General features: G+C 41.8%; 1 protein-coding gene across 1 annotated transcript in view; it reads left to right on the forward strand.

The window, feature by feature from the left end:
* Positions 1–23,415, forward strand: part of LOC146857287 (uromodulin-like) — a 102,279-nt gene that overhangs the window by 5,956 nt on the left and 72,908 nt on the right. The gene's annotated exons all lie outside the window — the stretch shown is intronic.

Genomic DNA, 23,415 nt, shown 5'->3' on the forward strand with positions numbered 1-23,415 from the left:
TAAGTGTTTATTACTGCAATTTCCTTGGTCCCGTTCCCTGATGGCCCAATTGAGGTGGAGATTTTAATGGCTATTGATTCTGGTGTTATCAACCCAACTTTGTGAGCTGAGGTTGTACATGTATTTTTCACGTAGATTGCCAGACCTTCCTGCCGATGTCCGTATCTTGCTTTTTTTAGTGCTGGTGGAAAGAAGCGTAAGTATCCTTATAAGTGTGGCGGATCAGTTAACCACGTCTCCTGTAAGGCAATCATGTGGAATGACCTTTGATAGTTTATAAAGTCCCGGTCTGCCAGCTTTCTATTTAGCCCATTGATGTTCAATGAGCATATTCGTAATAAAAGTATTTCGCCTCCGGGTTGAATGTGCTTGCTGATCTGTCAATTGTTTCTTGGTTGGTTAGTAATTGTCCTTGTCGGCCATCTCGGTACCTCATGACAAATTCCTTGTTGTGGAAACTCTGGACAATATTTCGCATGCACTCAGTGTTGAGTCTCATCAACTGAGCAACCTTTTGCATGCAGATGATCTATTGCTATTCAGCAATACCAGCTTGGGCCTGCAGAAGCTGATCAACAGGCTCGCCGAGTACTCAAAAAATAATCAGTTGGAAGTCAACCTCAAGAAAACTAAAGTCATACCACTGAAACGACGAATAGCGAAAATTGTGAACTGGAGCCTAAATGGGTCCAACATTGACAAAGTTACAACATATGTGTACTTGGGGTTTAAATTGGACTCACAGAATTCTTTCGCTGCACAAAAAAAAACATAATTGCAAAAACAGAGGCTTTAGACTTTGCCTTCTCAAACCTGAGGAACAATTTGTGGGGTCATAATCTAAAGACTCTGATAACAGTTATCACATCAAAACTGACTCCAACTTTATCATATGGCACAAGATAATGTTGAGCAAAGATGAAGACCTGCTGGAGAAGCTTGTAATATGAACATATAAGCGTGTATTCCAGAGTCCAAGGTCGGCTTCCCCCACCAAAGTAAGGTTAGAGTTCACCCTGGAAAAACAAATGCTAGCCAGGCAAGGAGCCTTTGTGAAGTACTGCCATTGACTACGGAGTGCCCCGGATGGATCCCTGGCCAAACTTGTCTGAGTTGAGATAAATCTGACAAGGGGGAAAGGTCATTTCACTAAATCCCTGCCGGAAAAATAATACAGAATCTTGGTATCCAAGACCTATGGTAACTAAACAAGAGCAGCTATACCTGTAAGAAATATGTGAACAAATGCGTACAGCAGAAAAGCATAAAGATAAAGCTGCACTGACAAAACGATCACATGGGTGGTTAGTAATAAATTCATATGACTCAAGTAAGGAACAGCCCTATTTTGAGGCAGCTTCTTCATTGACCATCAAGTGGGAACTGATTAAGATGTAATGTGGATGCCTCCGTACCCTTTATTTAATCCCCAAAAGGCAGACAGAGGCCCAACCAAAAGAGCAATTGTGTTGCATGTGCCGTCAAGTAAAAGAAATGTTTATACATGTCCTCTCTGTGTGCCCAAATATGCTAGCACACCGGCGGCCACTGCTACACAGGGAGTTTTTAGCCTTAGATATTAAAACCTGCAGGGCGGCGGCCATGGACCTGTGGATTTTACATGCCCCACATGCTGCACAGTCCTTGTTAGTTAAGGATCATATATAATGCACTGTTAAATTGCAAAAATACCTACTTTGTACAATAGCATCAAGTTGGTACTAAACATAAGGAACAAACATGGTCATGCATTTATCCCTAGCAGGTGGGGTGAGCTGGCGATCTGTCTAAAAATGTTTATACAATTTCTGTACTCTGACATTTACTTGTGGATCTTTGCACACTCCTTGTTAGTTCAGGTTCTCTTATAATATACTCTTAAGCCCTGATAATGCCTCATTTGTGCAGTAGTCTGAAGTTTGTATTAAGTATCTAGAACAAACCTTGTCATGCTTTTAAACCCTAGCAGGTGCTGTTCTACTCCAAATTGTTTACAGTGTTTGACCTTTGCTCAGTTACCTGTGGATACTTGCATTCTCCTTAGTAAGGATCATATATTTAGTTCTGAGTTTGATTACGTTGTCTTATTTGATCTCCCTGTGCTCATATGCACAATAGAGGAAAGCCAATGGTTTTAAACCAGTTAAAAAATCCTTATTTTTATCCTCTTGTAAGCATGATTTTCAGAGATGGCTCAATGCGCCTGTGATGGGGAGACACCGGTGCTTAGACTGCCTGAAGTACAGTACTTGTGATCACGTTGTACATTTTATCATGTTTATGGTAATAATTAACTAACAAACAAAATCTTTGATTGATTGATTGCTGCAAGCTTGCCCTTAGTGAAACCAGACTGATTGGGCTTAACAAGAAGGGGTACAACAGTTTCTATGCGAGATGCTCCGATTTTGGCAAATATATTGCAATCATGATTTCTTAATGAAATAGGTTGATAATTTTTGCAAAGTGTGGGATCTTTATCTGGCCTGGGGATAATAACAATCAAGGCTTCCAAAAAAGAGCCACTAGCCTTCTTATTAAAATAGAAGAGTTAAAAAGCTCTAATAATTTAGGGGCAATAAATGTTGAAAGGGAAGAAATTAATTCAACTGAAAATCCATCAGGCCCAGGTCCCTTTGCTTTTTAAGGGATTTGATTGCGTCTAAAACTCTTTGAGGGTAGTATAAGATTAAAATTCTTCAAATGTATTTGAAAGGGAGGAGGTTTGGGGAGACCACTGACATTTCTTTGTATATAAGGTTATGATGTGGTGGTATCTTCCATATATAATGATTTGTAATAGGATTGGAAGATGCTGGATATATGAGAGTCCGAGATCGCAGTGGTATTATTATTAGATTAATTACGAATGTGGCCTATATTCTCACGTTGTGCTTTTATTTAAAAAAAATTAGCTAGCATTTTACTAGCCTTTCTGACCCCCATTAAATTTACATTTGACGTTAAGTGAAATGATACAAGCATCAGTGGTGAAAAGTTTGTTGAGATTGAATTTGTCTGTGATTAATTCATGTAAAATCATAGACAATTTGTAAGTAAAGTAAATATGCTCAAGTGTTTTAATTTGGTGGAGTAAAGTGAGATATTGAGAATTCAAATTCTTCTTCCTTCTGGCAGAATTAGCTACAGTGAAGGCCTGAAAAGAGGCCTTAAAAGCATCTCATTTGTTGGGAATGGATGTATCAGTTGGGTGATTAATTTGAAAAAAAATCCCCTAATAAGAGCAGTAGCCTCAGTTATACATTTTTTTTATCAGATAATAGGGAATTATTAAATCTTAAATCAAGCAGTTTTGGAAATCAGTGAAAGATAAATCTGAAGAGAACAGTACTAGAGCATGATCAGAGATAAAAGTTGGACCTATTTCGGATGATTGTAGAGAATGGAGTAATCATTTTATACCTAAAATATAACCAATGCTGGACATTGTATGATGCACATTGGAAAAAAGAACAAATTCATATTTATTAGGATTGTACGTTTTCCAAACATCAAATAATGGTCGAGAGGTGATGGCTGATTAGAATGCCTTATGGGATTTGTTTGTGGCATTGGTACAGCGCAAACCTAGTCAAAAGACAGCAGATTAATGTATACAGTCAAAGGCAAGGATACATTTAACACTCGATGGAAGAGGTAGTTGGTTTCTGTGATATTGTTGCATCATGATGTAGAGTTCTTTAAAGAGGTGAGTGTTCAACTTTCCTCAATTGCAGCAGGGTTGGGGCATTTCTCATGGATATGGGAATGCAGTCAAGATTAGCGTGCATAAATAGAATATACATATTGCTTGTTTTTTCATTTTGTTTGTCCTGGCTGTTGGAATTCTAAGAGACATGTGAAATTGTGAGCTTGCAAATTAGAAAACAGGGGTACAGGTGGCAAAGGCTTTCTAAATGATGCAACTAGCTTTGAAGATTGTGTGGGCCAGCAAGGGGAGTCAGTAGAATTCCCTCAGAATGGGGGTAATGTGATCCTATTTCTTCAGGCAACCGGAAGAGCCGTGCTGCAGTGTGTAGGATGCCATTAAGCGAGGCTAGTGTGGAGTCTGGGATGCCATGGAGCAGGGTGTTTCCACCATACAGATGCAGGAGCACAAGGACTTAAACAACAGTTCTGTGTTCTCTGGGAATAAAGGTTACATTCCTCACCAAAGAGAGCTGTCACAAGTCTATCTTTGTTCAGAAAACTTTATGCAGATCTTTTTCAGAGTGTACAGTCTTTGATGTTGTACTTTAAAGCCATCTTGAAACATTCAGTGTGGGAAGTTCTTCTTGTACCCACTCCTATATATTCACCTTAGAAAATCCATTCTGATTGTGAGGTTCATAAAAGAGTTAAAAATATGTAAAACTCAAATAAACAAACGGTTTAGTGCACCAAATAAAAATCAAGGGATAAGCACTGGAACGCGCTTCAAGTAACATGCAAGAAAATTAATCCTAGAGCCTTTTGGGCTTCTATTAACAGATTGACGTACACTGATGTAATGTCATAAAACCATAATGTAATGGAAGACCAGTGAATAATTTTGGGGAGTCCCTTTCTGAAGACACAACTACAAAATCTTTGTTACTCAGCGAGTCTTAGAGCTCACTTATTGAAATGGATAACATTAGAGTCTCCATCATTAGATAAGGTTGACAAGTTAGCGCCCCGGGCTGTAATTGAATGCCCCCTGCCTTTTTTTACTACTAATCGAATCTCGCTTTCACAAACTGGCTTCAACCCTGTTGGTACAGATTTAAATATGCTTACTTTCCCATTCTTAACTGTGAAGACATTAAGTGTGAAAGCTCTACCTTACACCTGTTTTTATTGAGTTTATAGCACCCTTGGATGAGGTGGCAACACCCTTTCTGGGAAAAACTTCATACATGGGACATACCCCAACTTTACTAAAGGCCATCCTATTACTCCATTCCCACACGCGGGTCAAGGTCAAAATTGAAAAACAATGGTATAGCAACAAGACAAATTTGCCCTTGGGATGGTTTGAATTGGATAGGCGCACTGGCTGCCATCTTGTTTAACTGTTACGAAGCTGATTTAAAAGACAACCTAGATAAACCATGATTATAGCTCATCCACTTAAGCTAGGCCAGCTCCCGTTGCTCGCACATGATACGGTCATCAAGAAAAAAACATCTAGCAGGCTTCAAAGACTTCTTTAAGAGCTGGGTACACACTGTGTTAAAAACAAGCTGGAAATAAACCTGGACAAAACAAAGATGATGATAATTGGATGGAAAACATGAAAGCAAGGCTCTTCGTACATGAAGAAAGGTAAAATTGACATTGTAGATTCCTACAAATATCTGGGTACTACATTTGATCATCACAGCACTTTTTATGTATGCAATTTAGACATAAAAACAGAGGCTAACTCTTTTGCCACACATTAAATCATTACAGACAAAAATACAGCGCTCCACTTTTGAGCCTTTATTAAAACTAATCTACTATCTTTAACCCATGGCTTCTAATTTATCTCAGGATTCTTTACATCCTTTTTTGTATAAGACTGTTTGTAAAATCTACGATATATGTTCTGCCTCCCTCCAGATGTGTCTGAGATCAGGTTGAAGTTCGGTCCGGGCAGTCAGACTCTGTAGGTCTCTGATCTTTTGTCAGACTTTTGCATAAAATGAAGAACTCCAATGTCCATTCTTTGAGCCATCATATCTGGTCAGAAATAACAGGGAAGAATTTAAATGCTAAAAACCAGTGGTATGAACGGCTTCTAAAAGAGTCACTCAAATTAAACAACAGTCGCAGTCTTTTTTTTTTTAAATGGGAAATATAATCGCAAGATATATTTCATTTATTTGAAATATGTACATTTTTCACAAAGTCTCTCACGCATCAGCTGAGAATAGTTCTAATACTAAGGATATAAATCAATAACATTTGGGGAAAATTTACTCTAACTAGAATTCATTCAGCTTAGATTTTGCATTTTTTCCACAAAGACGACGTCCCCCCGTGGACGATTAAGGACATTGATGTAAGCTGCGGAATGTGTGGCTATGAGTCAGAATCTATTCTGCATGTATTGCGCACATATGCAGGCCTCATCTCTGTACAAAATCTCCTGCAAAGGCCACTTCTCATGTCTATGAACATTCAGCCATCTAGACATGCAGTCATGCCCTAACTGCATGTCTAGATGTGGAAAACCTTCAACTCAGTTGTAGTTGTATCAAATTTATGTCTGCAGCCGAAACATATTGAAATATTGAGTGACAAAAAAAACCATAATAAAATTTTAAAAAACATAAAAACCATAATTTACAGTAAAAACAGAAAGCCTGAGTGTGTAAACATGTATCCTTGCATCTACATATGGGACATTATCCACTATAATTTTATATCTCCTGATTTTATTTTCCATATACATCTCATATTAAAATCTCTTTGTATGTATGCCTCTCATGTGTGGTGATGTATCTGCATATTCTATATTTTCCTCTCACTGCAGAGAACCAAATAACTTATCTCCCTAAAATTCATCAAATCACCACTCCAGGAGTCACTTTATTTCTCTTCCAAAATATCCTCTACCTCAACTCTCCGACTCATCCCAAACTTCTTTTACTACTATGAACTCCCAAACAGCTCTTTTCAAATGCTTCCCTCAGCTATCCATCCTTTATCCTATTCATCTGAATAGCATGCTGTCTGGAGGGAGACATCCGATACATTTCATGCCATTACAATGCGGTCGTTACAACGACTTGCTGTTGAGGGCAGATTGTGATGGATTTAAAATCTAACACCTTCCCTACTGTTGCACAGACTGGAGTTGGAATAGTAAATTATACTATTCCAACATCCAGCGCCCCCTACAGCAAGTTGTTGTAACGACTTGTGTTGTAATGGTATGCGATGTAACAACAGCGTTGTAATCGCATGCGATGTATCGCATGCAAGGTAACATCGCATATTCCTCTCTGACTCTTCCTAAATGTCTTTTGCTACTATGAACTTCCAAATAATCCTTTCTAAACTGTTCCCTCCTTTATCCATCCTCAATCCTATTCATCTAACTAACAGACTCACATATCTACCACTCCCACCACTCCCAATTAAAGTTTATATTTCACTAATTCACCAATAATCCACTTTTAAGTTCCGGAGTAGCGAGCTACTCACCAAAAAGCACTTAAAAGCCTTGTCAGGGGTAGTAAGTGTCATATAAATAAGATTACAACATATGCACCTGTTGCTTGCTAATGCTCAGTGTTGGGGTTCTTCTCTCCCAATTTTTCAAGTCATGTGGTAATTGTCATCTACATTTCTTTTAGAAAATGGATCTTCAACAAGAAGGTCAGGAGCTACTGGTAGCTCACAGCAGTGCGTGTGTAGAGCTCCAAAGAGAAAGTCAGCCCAGTAGATCATTCAGAGAGGTATGCACATTTCAGGAGATAGCACTACTCATCTCAAGATCCTTAGAGTAACTGCCAACCTAACTAATAGAAGGGCCTCAGGCAAAGACGCAAACACACACTGCATTGGTTTACGGGTCCAGCACAATAAATGTATGCATATGCTGCCAATCTAGTGAAGTCACAAGGAGAGTGTACATGCTGTAGGCCTCACTCTATCAGCCACACTAAGTGTATGAACGATGGGCCAGGAGGGAGGAGTTTCAGCTGTAATCAGAGCTTGAGTAAAAGAGGAGTCACTTAAGTGTGGACCTGCAGGCGTCGGAGAGAAAGTGAGTGAGGTGGATGCATAATCAGCACAGGTGTTGAGAGCAGGGGCTCGATTCCAAGCTGAGATCCTCCCCAGTGTCTCAGGGTGTATGCCCCTTTTTTTGTTCATGCATGTACGTGTGTCTGCAATTGGGGTTGCACATTGGTTCTCCTGAAAAATAGTGTTGCTCCCTGGAGTATTACCTGGACCTCCAAAAGTCTATATTGCTTTCCTTGATATCCTTTTCATCTCAAGCACAATTGTGTCTATTCTTGGCATAGTAATGGCCCTGGCATAATAATTGTCATTCTTGACATATTTTGGGAGTTGTTGATCTAGTTGCGCTTACTTGTAGAATTCACTAACTATTGTGACCATCACTGACCTAATTGTGGACACCTCTGACTTAATTGTGGCTGTCCCTAGCTTAATATGGCCATGAATGATATTTTGGGAGAATTCTGGCAGTTATGGTTTACACTATTGGCACAGTGGTACCTCTGAGCATTACTATTATAATCATTGTTATTATTATTATTATTATTATTATTATTATTATTATTATTATTATTATTATTATTAATGCTGAGTAATATCGCCCTATTTAGTTATCCTTGGCATTATGACAGCATCCAGAGCATTTGCTTTTGTAAAACATGGACATTTGAAGCCTGTTCTGTTCAGGTGAAACATTTGAACATTAGAGTACTTGAATAAAGTAGCAAGCTGATTTTGTGGGACCCCATATTTACTAAAAATGAAAACTGGTATTTTGGATCCAAAAATGATGTTCTTTCAGAAACAAAATGCATAAAGCGGAGTTTATTTGTCCAAAATGGAAAAGATATTTGCTAAAAATAAATTGTTATGCCGAAAAAGATAAACTAGGTTGTATTTCCAAAACGTATTTAAAGCTGATAGTTGAATGCCAATTCGAGCTGAGTTGGAAAAACGTATTACTGTGGTTATGTACTTTGTGCCAGAGGGTGTATGCTGCTTCAGCAGTTATTTCATTAGTCATGTGCATTGCATATTGATTAGGCTTTTTCTGACATTTGTGCTGTATCTGAAGACAGATAGTGCCAGACCTAACAACTGTAATCTTATGGACTACCAAAAAGTGGTTATATTTTACATTTAAACCTCTCGCATTCCCTTCCGCAGAGCAGTAATTTTATTTGCCACAAGGAATCCCACCCACCAACCTTTACTAGGGAAATCATTAATATTCTGTGCACACGAGCAGCCTCACAATCTCGACCCTGGAACTCGTTGTACAGCAATTAAAGCAGTGGTTCTTGTAGTGTGTATGTATCTTACTCATCATAAATAACTTAGGGGCATATTATCAAGCACAGCGTTAAAATTATCGCCGCTTTAGCAGCAGTTTTCTGCCGCTAAAGCGGCGATAATGGGCTTGATAATATGCCCCAGAAAATTCCAATAGAAGCCCATGTTGACACCAGAATGGGCTTCTATTGGAATTCTCAAGGGCATATTATCAAGCCCATTATCGCCGCTTTAGCGGCAGTTTTCTGCCGCTAAAGCGGCGATAATTTTAACGCCGTTTCTTGATAATATGCCCCTAAGTGCATTTTGCCATGTTCACACTCCAAAAGTAAAAAACCCAAAAAGGAAACAGATCTAATCTTAACAATTGTCCAGGAAATAAACTGCCAAAGAGCCTTACTCTTGAGTGGAAAACGTATGCAGCATTTCATGTCTCTTTCGCCTACCAACACAGGTATAACCGAAGCAGGCCTTGCAATATTTAAATACACTCATGAATTGGAAGTCACCACCACTGGTTCATGGTGACTTTTGTAAAATCAGGGCTGTTGGAAAATGACCCTCTCTGAAGAGTCACCCCAATGTTTTTGCCTTTCTACTCCCTTTTTTTGTTGGATTTAGGACTCTGCTAACCAGTGCTGAATGCATGTGCTCTCTCCTCTAAACATGGCAACATTTGCTCATACCCAAATGCCATATTTAATTTACTTATAAGTTCCTAATAAAGTGCACTACATGTGCCCAGGGTCTGTAAATTAAATGCTATTAGTGGGCCTGTAGCACTGCTTGTGCCACCCAAATAGGTAGGCCCTTAACCATGCCTCAGGCCTGCAACTGCAGAGCCTGTGTGTAATTTTAAACTGTCATGTCGACCTGGCAAGAGAAACATCTGGCCAGGCCAAAACTAGGGGTGGGTGAAATTTTCGTAGTCCCGCTATGCAAAGCTCTGCAAAACGGTAAATAATCTCTGCGAAAACGCAGAATTGCTTGTTCCGCCCATTCGCAATGCTTTTTTCCTGTTCGCAAACGCTGTTTACGTGCTCGGGGGCCAATATCTTGCAAACAAACATTTTGAAAAAGCGAACAAGCAAAAAAATCAGCGAAGCCGCGGATCGTGGAATTTTTGCCAATTCCACGTTCTCCGCGAAATGCAAAATTACCCAAATTCCACGGAATTTACCGCCCAGGCCTAGCCAAAATCATCCCTTTTTATGCATACGTCTTTCCTGAGGTAGGCCCTGTATAACCCACAGGGCAGGGTGCAGTATATTTAAAAGGCAGGACATGTACTTTTAAACATTACATTTCCAGGTAGTGAAAAACTCCCAGTTCGTTTTTCACTACTGCAAGGCTTATCTCTCCTATAGGATAAAATCGTGATTGCCTTATGACATCTTTTCAGTGTTATTTCCAAATGTGAAGGGTTAGTTAGACTTTTCAAATTTAATGTCACTGAACTCACAATTTAAAATCCCAGCCTATGGTGAAGTTGGATTTTAAATTCCAGTTTTCAAACGCCACTTGCAGAAAGTGCTCACCATGCCACTGAAGTCAAGCTATCCAGGCTTACATGGGGTGATACCCCGTAACGGTCCTAGGCTACTTGTTTCCTGTCCTGGCAATTCGAGATGGACTGTTTCCATGGAGAGCAGGGTCAAGACAGATTGCACATGGGCGGGTCCAAACTGGAATGGCGAGGCACAGATCTCTGTATGGGTGGGGTCAGCATTCCGCCCATCAATTGTTGATTTTGCACTTCCAAAAGGTTGGTATTTACTTACTTAAGCCATTTGGTACCTTCTGCCTGTCTCTGTAATACACGTCTGTGATGGGTGACAGCTTGCTTCCTGCATTCCCTCTAGATAGTCACACACACAGAAAGGGTAGGTATGCCTGAGTTTGTCATCTGCATGCAGATCACCCATCCTGAGCAGTATGGGAGGGAGAGCTGACACTTACACCTGAAAGGGCTGGGCCTTGTCCCAGCACAAAGGATTAATTACCCCTCTGTAATGTATCTGAAGCCAGGGTAGAAAGGGAGAGCCTCTGTGCACTCCAACGTTTACTTTGAAGTCTCTCCCACTTCAAAGGCACCACTGGGTATAAGTACTGCACCTCTGGCACTACCAAATAAGTTTACTTCTGGACTGTGACTACCCTGCTAGAAAGAAGAACTGCTGTGCTGCTGAAAGGACTGGTACTCTGCTGAACTGCTGCTGCTTTACTGAAGTATGCCTTGCTGTGCTCTTGTTTTGGTGAGGTACCCTGCTGCCTGCATTTCCGCTGCCTGGGTGAGAATGACTGGAGCTGCATGACTTGAAACCAGAGTGACTTCAATGGCTTGCTGGCTTGTCTCCTGTTGCATAAGTCTCTGGGACACAAAATACTTAGGGGCAGATTTATGAGCCACTTGCGCCTCATTTACGCCGCCGTTGCGTCACTTTTGTGACGCAGCGGCGGCGCAAATCCTGCGCCATGCTGCGGGGTATTTACAACATGACGCATCTGGCAGATGCGTCACGTTGTAAAGCCCTGCGCCACATGTAGGCGTTCTGGAGCAGGGGGGGGGGGCGTTCCAGCGCAGGAACGCCTCCTAAAAGAGGCTGAGTGAAATCTACAAGATTTCACTCAGTCACTTTTAAGGCCATGCTGCGCCAAAACCCTGCGCCTGCTTGAAGCAGGCGTAAGGATTGACTCAGCATGTAAGGGATAGGGCACCCCCGAGCCTTGCTGGAGCTGCGTCGCGCTTGCGACGCAACTCCACCAATGCGCCGCCTTTCCGACAGGAGATGCGTCACGCATCTGCCCATCCGAGTGCCACGGTGCGCCGCATTGTACGGAGCGTTTTCCAACAGCTGAGGACGGAGACGAAGGAAACACCGCACAAGATACAAGCCGGCACCTACAATTTCACGAACAACAAGAGATTCCAGCTGCCCAAAGTGAGATTGGACCAGAACCACAAGTCAGTCCCCTTTCCCTATGAACTAACCCAAAGGGTAAAGAAGATGACAGTAACCTACAACCGATAGTACGAAAAAGATGTCCATTTGGAATCACATATGAGCCCTGACGAAGACCTTATGAATAAAATATAGGTCCCCAACAACACAGGTCGAAACTCGTCGGCTAGCAGAGAACAAGACACGTTTGGGATAAAAATCGGACAATAACGTCCCCAGAAGAGCGTAAACAACATATTCAGTCAATGCTCTCCATAACTACTATGAAACACTCCTCTCTGACCCTGCACAGGACCATAACAAGTAGTTTACCGTTGAGGCAACAATAAGTTTGAGTCCCCACACTCTATAAAATAGGATATCTTAGTACTGAAGTGCAACAATTTTCCTGTTTGTTTAAAGTATTTTGTTTATGTTTGTCGAATTGTCATCAAATTACTGTGAAAAATGTAAAGTTTGTTTAATGTTTTATGTAAAGGACATATACTTGTCACAATGAAGAAGTGGTCTCTCTGTCTCAAAGAATCTCAGATTGTTATAAATGAAATACAACTCGCAGTCAATAAATAGGCTTGCTGAGAAAAGTAAAAATTGTGATTTATGGTGTCAGAGGCATTTGCATTACAAAAAAGTTGCATTGTAAATGCGGCGCATCAATGGTGGCGCACGGGTGGGCGATGCATCGCAACTCTTCTGGCGCATCTCTGCTGATTAGCAGAGATGCGCCAGACGTCATAAATCTGCCCCTTAGAAACCTCCTGTTCCAACCCTTGGGCTCATCTGCCTGTCAGTCTGTCCTGCCACTTGGTGCCACCCAGCCCTGGACCCTTGAAAGTGGACCTAGGAGTTTGCTCCAGTGGAACTAATGCATCCTCTGCTGCAAGAGCAGAATCAACGCATCAATGCTGTTGTGGGAACCAGACCAGCGTATTGCACTTGGAACTGCCGCATCGCCTGCAGAACCACTGCCTTGGAGCCAACCCATCACCTCCACTGCATGGAGAAGATCGACACATCGCACCAACAGCATGGATTACCCATGCATTGCGTTCGGAACTACCGAACACCGAAGCGGAGCTTCACTTAAAAGAACCAACGCATCATTGCAGTTGCATGAAGAACTCCGGCACAACACCCCAACTGCGTGGGGATCATCATATCTGATGCTGCAACAAGGATTAGGATACTTTTGCTCAGCGGACCCTGCATGGGTCCTATATCCAACATGCACTGCTTCGCGGGCAGCCTGAACTCTTGACTTTGTCCCGGTACAGCGGGACCAATTAACTTATCGAGCACCATTTGCTTCTTAGTTGTTATAAATTCATATCTCGAATTCTACTGGATGGATTTTTTGTCATTTTGGTCTTGTTGTATTTACAAAATGCTAATCTATTTTTCTAACTTGGCATTGAGTCTTTTTGTTGTATTTTCACTGTGTTGTTGTATGAGGTGTTGCACAAATACTTTACACATTGCCTTTAAAGGTAAGCGAGACTGCTCTGTGCCAAGCTACTAGAGATGCAACAACAAAAGTTGATGGACAGAATGCAGAACAATGTCATACATTCACCCCAGTACAGAGATCTGGGCCTAAATCCATGGTTTTTATGCTCACCATGCCATTCCAGTTTGAACCCAGCCATAAGCAAATCAGTCTTGACGCTGCGCCTCATGGGAACAGTCCAGCTCGAACTGCCAAGCCAGGTCCTCCCTGGACTGGAACAAGCATCCTAGGACCGGTTTCGGGGTTTCACCCCTTTTCAGCCAAGATAGCTTGATTCCAGTGGCATGGAGAGCACGGGACTCACGTCTGAGCATACCCGTCCCACTCGGGGTGACAAATGCAAAAACAACAGTTGATGGACAGAATGCAGAACAATGTCATACATTCACTCCAGTACAGAGATCTGGGCCTAAATCCATCGTTTTTTTGTTCACCATGCCATTCCAGTTTGAAGCCAGCCATATGCAAATCAGTCTTGACCCTGCGCCCCATGGGAACAGTCCAGCCCGAACTGCCAAGCTACTAGAGATGAGCACAGAATAATTTAGGTTGTGTTGTGACCTACGCTGACTAGGATTGTGCCTCCTGCTTGGACAGGGCGCATTTCTTTGCCAACCAGAAACCCAATTTCTAACAAGGATGGCCAAAACAAAAAGATTTTCACCATGGCTGTAAGCGCTCCCAAGGAAAGAAACTCATCAAAAACATCAATAATGTTCTGGGCCCAAGTTCTTTTGGGCTAGAAGGGAAGCTGTCTGGCCCTATAAGTTTCTGACGTAAATTTCAACTCAACCTTGTAGGAACCCTCTATGCAAAAACAGGCCCTGGTCGTGCTAGCTGCCGCCCGTGTCTGAGCGAGACTCCGATGGGTGTTCCATTTGCACAAAATCAAATGGATTTATGCTGTATTGTGAGCCCTCCTTCAAAGAAATAATGACCAGGTCCCGTGATCTTCATGCCACTGGACTCAAGCTAAAGTGGATGAGGAGGGGTAATACCCCGAAACCGGTCCTAGAATGCTTGTTTCTGGTCCAGGGAGGACCAGGCCTGGAATTCGGACTGGACTGTTTCCATGGGGATCAGAGTCAAGAGTAATTTACATATGGCTGGGTTTAAACTGGAATAATACGGGGAGCGAAAAAACAATGGATTTAGGTCCAGATCTTTGTACTGGGAGGAATGTTTGACATTGTTCAGCATTCTGTCCATCAATTGTTCTTTTTGCATTTGTCAATTGCAGTAACAGCATAACTAATAAGTCACACTCCTATAGGTGCTACAATTCTGCCCATTTCAAGACCCCACAGTTAAAAGAATGGTTTTGGCAGCATGTATTCTTCATTCTTAATGTATGTTCAATTAATAAACAACAGTGTTGTGCTCATCTGAATTCAAAAAATGCTGCAACCATGTGGTAGGCTGTCATATGTAAATGTGCTGACAAGTGCCACTGCCGAGAAATTAAGCACTGGTATCACATTTCTGAACACATGGAAATTGGAAGCATGCACATTTTATCAGGGTTGGTTGCAGGATCACCATCAATAGTTAACGAGGTGAACATTTAAAACACACATGTCAAAAAAACGGAAGTGGAGAACCTGCTCAAACTGAAAAAGAAAAGAAGATGATTCTTTATCTGCAATTCATGACACACTGATGGTATCTTTGTAAATTGTTTTGTCCAACTCTGCCTTGAAATTCTGTCTCAAGCGCTTTCCTCCAGAACCAGTAACTCCTGTTTCCTGTCTTGGACCTCAAAGGTATATTTTTAACAATTGTTGTCTAAAAAAGATGCTTTCTGAGGGAAATAATGAGTGCTGTAAATCTGAGAAAAGCCTGCTTGCTGTAAAGGTCTGCTAGCTAGTGAGGACCTTGCCCTAAGTAACATAGGTTTTATGGGACATGCTGCTAAAGGGAGCTTGGCTTAGCGGAATTAGATGTGTCAAACCCTGCAGCCACTATAACTTTTGCAACAGATTCTGACAATTTTACATTTTAAAGCTGCTGAGACCCTCTGAGATTGCATTTAAGTCAAACTACAACAACAAACCCTCAAACCACTGGAGATATCATACTGCCCTATAGAAACCCGCACAGCAGCACCTAAATCCCAAGATCTTCAAGCTACCTTCAACCAGGATTGATCTCACCTTGATCAACCATCCCTACTTATTCAACACTACCTCAAGTGAGCTTGTTTGCATTCGAGCCACTTCTCCAAAACACCCTATTGTTCATCTTCAAGCCACCTCACTCTAAGGTGAAGAGCACTTCAGTGGCCAAGACAGCATGGTTTGATATAGTGATATACATTCAAACACCGCATTATCGAGGTTCGGGACTCCACAAGCCCATACCCACTGGATCCGACTACTATATCATCTCCCCATAGCAAGGGTGTGCACAGGATTACACACCTCAGACTCATATCAAACACAATGGGGCACAAGACACGGTTGCCCCCTCTTGCCTATACTGTTTGCTCTTGCCCATGAACCACTGGCCCACAAACTTCGAGCGTCTGCAGCGGAGTGGGGGATAAACATTAATAACACCCATTAAACCGTATCACGATACGCGGATGACATTATTTTTTACACTAGGAGATTGCGGAACAACTTACACCCTGTAGCACGACTTTCTACACAATTCAAATGTATTGCTGAATTAGCAATTAATTACAAGAAATCTTTTGCTTTCCCATTCGGTACTACTATGGAAGACTGGACTATACCATTTGGACACTGCAAGATAACAATAGCCCATATTAATTTACATATCTAGGGATCCAGGTGTATAGAACCAAAACCGATCTTATTGAGGGCAACTTGCATAAAGCAATCCGGTCTCTGAGGGCACTGATTGCAAAATGTTATTCACGCATACTGATTTTGTAAGTAAACGGAGTGTCACGGAGACACTGTTCATGACCCATGTAAGTCTGCTGCGGTACGTGAAAAAAGACTGGGCGGCTAACAGGGTAGAACCAAACACACACAAACTAGTCCACTTCATTAACCTCATGGGAACAGGTAGCCACTTAACACGGTGGTTCCATCGGGGTATTCGCACACACCGTCCCACTCCCCTCACTGTAATACGTGTTAAATGGGAACATGACATCGATAGATCGCTATCAGACAAGGAATGGGCAACAAAATTGGAATACCCAAAGCAAACCTTCCGTAACACCCGCTTCAAATTAATTCAGTACATGATTACGCAGAGAGCATACCTAACGCCGCATTAACTACATGCCATCTTCTCTGCCATTCTATCACACTGCCCAGGATGCCCTAACAAGATGTAGATTTATTACATATGCTCTGTGCCTGCCCCAATGTGGGACGATACTGGGGTGGAATAACCACTGTTTTAAAAGAGGTAGTAAGGGACACAGGATGGCACAAAGTAGAGGCAAGCATACTGGGGCTATACAGGCGGCGTAAAGAACACAAATTACAAGCCAGATTTGCGGATCTGGCTTTACTCCTTGCACAACGAGGTATTACTAGTAGATGAAAATCCCCAATGCCCCCTACTCTACTTAATTGGAAGGAGGAGGTGGAAAGAGAGTGTGGCGATCCATAGAGAGGAGAAAAGAGGCCTAAGAAAGGACCCAATCGCAATGAGCTGGGATCATTTGTTGGAACCTTTTAAAGCATTTGACATTCTCACACTATAGGTCTCCAGATAAGACGTTTTATTCCATTATCTAGCCCCTACCCAAAGAGTAGACTTTACTTTTGCACCCTAGATTAGGTAACTGTCAGGTCCAGTATTCCCATTAGTCCCAATTACCCCCCTATACGTAAAGATTTTTCCTACCTAGGATTTGCTTCAACTCTTTTAGAGTATGTACGCTAGGTCCCAGACATGCTTTTTTCATTCAGAACTTTCAATACATTGTGACGGCTTGTCAGCAGGGGTGGCGGGTGGGGAGTTAATAAAATGTATATCACTGACTAGATATTTTTCCAGGACAACAGTATAACTGTTAAACAACATGACGGGAAGTGATGTTATGTTAGAATGACAACTGTAATGTTGGGTAGCAAGAAGGTGGGCCTGCTTTTGTGGTACACTGCTGAGATATGCTATGATTGTTAACTTATGTTTGTATGCAAGATGTGTCATCACCATGTAATTGTATATGATCCTGCTATGTAGAAATGGATCTCCAATCATTGCTTTCCTCTGTACTGTTACTGGTCAAAATTAATAAAGTTTGTTTAAAAAAAAAAAACTTTAAAAAAAAACAAAAAAGTGATATGCATTCAAACTGAACTTCGAAATGAACTTGAGGTCTAGATTACCTTTGATCCCTTTTGGCTCCTGTAAAAATTCTTGATTTTAATTTTTAGAATTCTATTTATTTTACAGCTTTACTGATTTCTCTAATTTCTGATTTGACTTGTTTGCTTACATAGTTAGCTTTTTTGTTAACTTAATTTGAACTTTTCAGTTCTTCATATCGTAACTGCATTTTTGATTGATTATTTGTGCTCACAGACCACATACACTTCCTTGCAGAAATCATATTAGCTCTCTTGATTAGATTGTTTGGGCCTTCTGGGAGCTCTGTCACAGCTCACAGAAAGACAGTGATGATCTCCTTTAATTGCATATCATTTACATTCTCCGCAGTACTCTTTGATCATCCCTTGTAGGTATTTAGAAGCCAGACTTTATCTCTAAAACAGAAAACTTTGTTGCGGCTTCCACATTAAGTTAGTGCAAGACTTCACTGGCTGAAGTATTGACTAGGGTGGTTACAAGCTGTTTTTTTCCCAAGCTACCCTGTTTTCCACGATAATTATCAACTCTGTTCTCCATTTAGCTGGAGAGAGTCGTGGCTCATCACAGTATTGAAGATCAGTATGTATAGCATGAGCCAATCTTGAATTCTACAAGGGTCGCCCACTTTTAGAGCCAGAATGGAGTCATCTCCATAAGACAAAAAACAGTAAACAACTTAATGTACTGGATCACATTAGACAAAGAAAATGGGCATCGTGAAAACCTAACTTTGGTGGTCAGTTTGAAGAGCTAGTATTTTGGGCAGAATTTAACAGGCCCTTGTTGGCAGCTCCCCATTCCTCATAATCAGGCACTTTTGTGAGAGCAGCAATTTCACAATTTATGTACGTGCAAATTATGTGCCTTGTGCTCTAGGAAGAGAGAGAGATTAATATGCTTGAATTGTAATCGGTTAAATAAATTACTCCTCTTGAAACAAAGTAACCAAAATATAATCCAATAGCTATAGGTCTATAATCCTAATAGGCATCAATGCCAAGTTAAGGCCTGTTTTAAGTAATCTTTAGGACTGGCTAAATTTCAGAACATAATCTCCAATTCCAGTGAAGTTTTCTTCGGGACCTTTTAACAATTGATCAGATTTCCTTCTTACACCATCTAATCACCAAATTCACAACAAAGCAACTAAGACAGCTACTTGTGGTGTTCTTATATTTTTGTATCACCCATTGATCTGCTTGATTGACATTCACTGTTGAAAGAGCTACCAGTTATCACATTCAACCCTCTTCAGGCCTCCATCAGAAGGGCGTTATGAGTGGAAACTGTGATCCATGTTGATTATGATCCTAAAGGCAAAGTGACTGATAAATTCATTGCAACTGTGCAAGCCAGGCAGGGATGCCTTATTCTTGCACTACTAGTCCCCAGTGTTACTGAATGATATGCCTGTACATGAACTTGTTACACCAGTCATGACCCCTACATAAACGTATGACAGATCTATAGCTCAATTCTGTTATCAAGAACCTTAAATGGCCTAAAGAGCCTACTAGAAAGGAAAGACACTAACTGCTCAGGAAATATTATCAAACTGAATCAAACAAAAACTAAAGTGATGATTTGGGGAGTAGAGTCCTGGAGAGGTAGAAAAAGTATGTATGTATATATGTTGTATTTGTATGGGTCAAACCAAGCCGAAGGGCAACTGAGCCACTCATATTCACTGGCAAAAGCAGGAGAATTGGTTTCCCTGTCTAAAGTCTGGTTCTCTTCACCATTTTTTATGAGGAACCAGTTGTAAAGGTAAAGGTAGCATATAAAATACCTTTCCAGATTTGTTAAAAGCCAAAACTCACCGATAAAGCCCATTGCTTCCATAGCTGAAGGCAGGGGCGGCTGGTGACATTTGAAAGTGGTAGGGCGTAAATACTGCACTGTGGCGAGCAAGCGTAGCGAGCGAGCCGGAACAACCTACACGTCTTCCCCAATGTCTGAGGTCTCACTTTTACCTAATCCTGAATCACAACCTAAAAATGACTGTTTCAAAATTTCTAGTTAAGAGCATGCGAAACAAACTTTAATCAACAGGGCTGTAATATCCTCGTGCAAAAACTACAACTAAGTGTAAAATTATCCATGTAACTAAACATCTTATTGCCCAAATAACCTCTCTGTAAAACTTCCCAGTAAACTTCCATCAGTAAATAATGCACGAAATTGTTTAAAATACCATAACATACCATCGCAAATCATAACCATCAAGCATGGCTAAATCACCAACACTGCCGTGCTCTGATACTTCTTTCAGTATTCTGGCTGAACTCCTGAACCCCCCTTAAGGTTATGGTATGGTGATCGCAGGTATATCAAGCACTATCGCTGTGGGACGAGGTCCTTGCTCCATGTCTGTCCCTTCCAGTTGGAATGTACTGAGGCAGCATATCGCTTGTTAACCTATAGATTGCTCATATAAAACCTTGGTGGCATATGAGGACAAAAAAAAAAAAAGAAAAAAAAAAAACACTGGCCTGCCAATGAGTAGAATGTTAACCATCTCAAACTGATTAAGCGCTTCATCTGTGGTAGTAAGCACTATAAATACCTATAGCACACAAGGTGTAGGGAATCATGTAAACAAACAACTAGGGCTGTTTAAGGCAGCGAAAATGTGTCCACTTCCAGTAGGGTTTTAGGACTAAACATCTCGAGGCAGCATTGGTATCTCTCAGGAAACCATCTCAGGGCTCAGGGCCTCTTTGAGTCATAGAAAGAAGAGGCGACAGGAGAAGATGCCAGCTGAAGGGAGGCCAGGTGCCCTAGGCAGACAACACAGAAGAAGGACTCCTGGTGTCTTTCCGTGGTCCTTATGAATGAATCACTCTTGGACTCAGAGTGAGACCCTAAGGCCCTGGCGTCTGAGCGCAGGGGTGTCCTTGCCCCCCCTCCCAGACCAGCTTTCACCGTCTCATATGAGGCAGTGTGAAGCTTTCAACTTGGTACTTTTTTTCAGGGATGTGTTCAGTGCAGGGAGCGGTGCTGGAACAATTTTCGGAGTGAGGGTGCTGGTCATGACATCACCTGACTTGCTTTGTAAATCAAGCATGTCTTTATTTGTATGTGCTTGCAAATCTCTGGAACACTGTGACCTTCTCCGCTCAGCAATTCCCTTGAAAGAGTAAAACTTGTGAAAATTACAAAATACCGGAAACGGGCAGAAAGAAATAGTAAACTCAGCAACCCATGCTAAAATAACTAGCAGCACTTTGTCACACGAAACTGCATGTCAGGACACCGTTTGTAGGCCTCGTGATTGTTAATTCTTGACCTGGGGTGCATCAGAGATATATGCAGCACCCCTACTTCCAGAGGCAGACGTGTCCTATTCTGTGAGATGCTTTTGTCGGCTTCTTCGAAAGTTGCTAGTACAGCGATGGTGACAGCCAGACTTAACAGACACCAGCGATTCTATTACCTGGGCTATTACTCATGCATAATCCTTACTTCTGATAATCGATATTGGTGTTATCTGCAACACAAGGTGGTGCCGGTGGTGTATGTGTCAGGGGGTGGGGGATAGTTTCTAAATAACAACGAATAAAAGGGGAGAACTGAATAAAATTAAAACAAAACTTACCTGACCGCCTCTGCTCCTGGTCCGCGTTGGCGCCTCTGTCCCCTTCAAACCGGAACACCACGTCAGCACTGGAGTGGCAACCCCTCAGCCAATCCTGCCGCTGCTGCAGCGCCAGGATTGGCTGAGGGCACAGCTTACGCTACGCCCGCCGCCTGCCCATTAGGAGACCGAGGGGCTCCTAATGGGCATGCGCAAGGCAGTAAAAACACAAGTACACATGACTGGGCACGGGCTAAAAATTACTCTCCATGCCCACTCATGCGCACTTGTGCTGCAGTGCTGCCTTTCCCTGGCTTGTCTGACAATGCATGTCAGTCAACATGACGCCGGACCGCCCACGGTCCGACGTCATGCTGACTGACATGCATTGTCAGTGCTCCCCACCCTCGGCGTCTCTGAACTTAAGTAAACTAAGTTCAGAGACACCGAGGAGGGAGCTGCGGGCGCGGTCGGCGGGGGGCAACGCCCCAATGCCCCAATGGACGCACCGCGCCTGGCTGAAGGGAAGGGAAATGCTATTGTTCTACTGTGCCGAGAGCTGGCCCTTGACCATGTGAACTATGACAGTGATAGTTCTGCATCTGCCTACTATTCCTATTACAGTAAATACCTATGGCCTTTTTGGAAGTAGACTGTGCATTTACAAGGAATGTCACAGAATTTAAGAAAAATCTAAGAGATCTTCACAAAAAAGAAGCACCTCTGGAAAATATATCTGATAGATGAACGTTAGATTGATGTTGTAAAAGACTGAGGGGCATATTATCAAGTCACGGCGTTAAAATTATCGCTGCTTTAGTGGCAGAATTCTGCCGCTAAAGCAGCGATAATTGGCTTGATAATATGCCCTTGAGAATTCCCATAGAAGCCCATGTCCTGGTGTCAACATGGGCTTCTATTGGAATTCTCTGCTGCATATTATCAAGCCCATTATCGCCGCTTTAGCGGCAGTTTTCTGCCGCTAAAGCGGCGATAATTTTAACGCCGTGCTTTATAATATGCCCCTGGGTGCTCTTGAGATTCATGTATTTTGAAGCAAAGGAAGCAAACTCAGGGGGGGTAAAATATTTACTTCTGTGCCTACTGTTATTGAATTATAAGACTGTGAATAGGACTACAGATATAGGCTAGAAAGATGAGAAAAGCCCAGCAATATACCATGAAATCACATAACAGATCATCAGGACATTCTTCTACCACACTTCACACCATTGAAACATCCACACTTGCACACGCCTTCCACTCCATCTAGAACAAATATACTAGCAACCTCTAGCAGAAAAACATCCTGGGAAAGACTGGCATCCAACCATTGCAAAGGCTTCAACCATCAAATGGAAAATATCACCCACAGTTTCCCACAGTGTCAAAGGATGAATAAACTATCTATATGAACCCTCTAGGACTTTTTCAAGGCATGAAGGAGAAGCATTCGATGCCTAAGCTACTTCGACCAAGGCAACACTTGACTAGAGGTGTAGCTTTGTTTGAAAAATGACAATGACAAATGAGAAAACAGATGTCAATGGCTACGAACTTGGGAGGAGAAATTACAGGCCTTAGAGGCAACTACTACACATTTGGAGAAAATAACTAAAATAACTAAAAATAGTCTGACAATATCTAGAGGGTAAAGACCATTAGCATGGTGCCTGTTTATTGAATGAACTAAGATAAGCTACACAAAGTGAAGAGAGTCCATTTTCAGGTAGTATGCCCTAGGTGCCCGAAAGCAGTTCGTTGCCTTGTTGCCTCATCTCCGAGGAGGACTTTCATATTTAAGAAACCAAGGTCTTCAGTGTGCATATTCCTTTCTCCTTTCCTGATTTTTTACCCGATTGTTTTTTGTTTTTCTAATTATGTCTTTCCTCTTTTCACCCTCGCTTATCTCTACCATATTCTTTCCAGCCTATTCTTCTCCCTCATTTTTTATTAGCCACTTTTTAAATTAGCTAGCAGTTAATCAACTAAAGATTAAAGTCTTTCTGATTTGTTTGTTTTCTAATGTAATGATCAAACGATCATGACGTCTGGAA

The sequence above is a fragment of the Triturus cristatus genome, chromosome 3_2, assembly GCF_964204655.1.
Source record: "Triturus cristatus chromosome 3_2, aTriCri1.1, whole genome shotgun sequence".
NCBI lineage: Eukaryota > Metazoa > Chordata > Amphibia > Caudata > Salamandridae > Triturus > Triturus cristatus.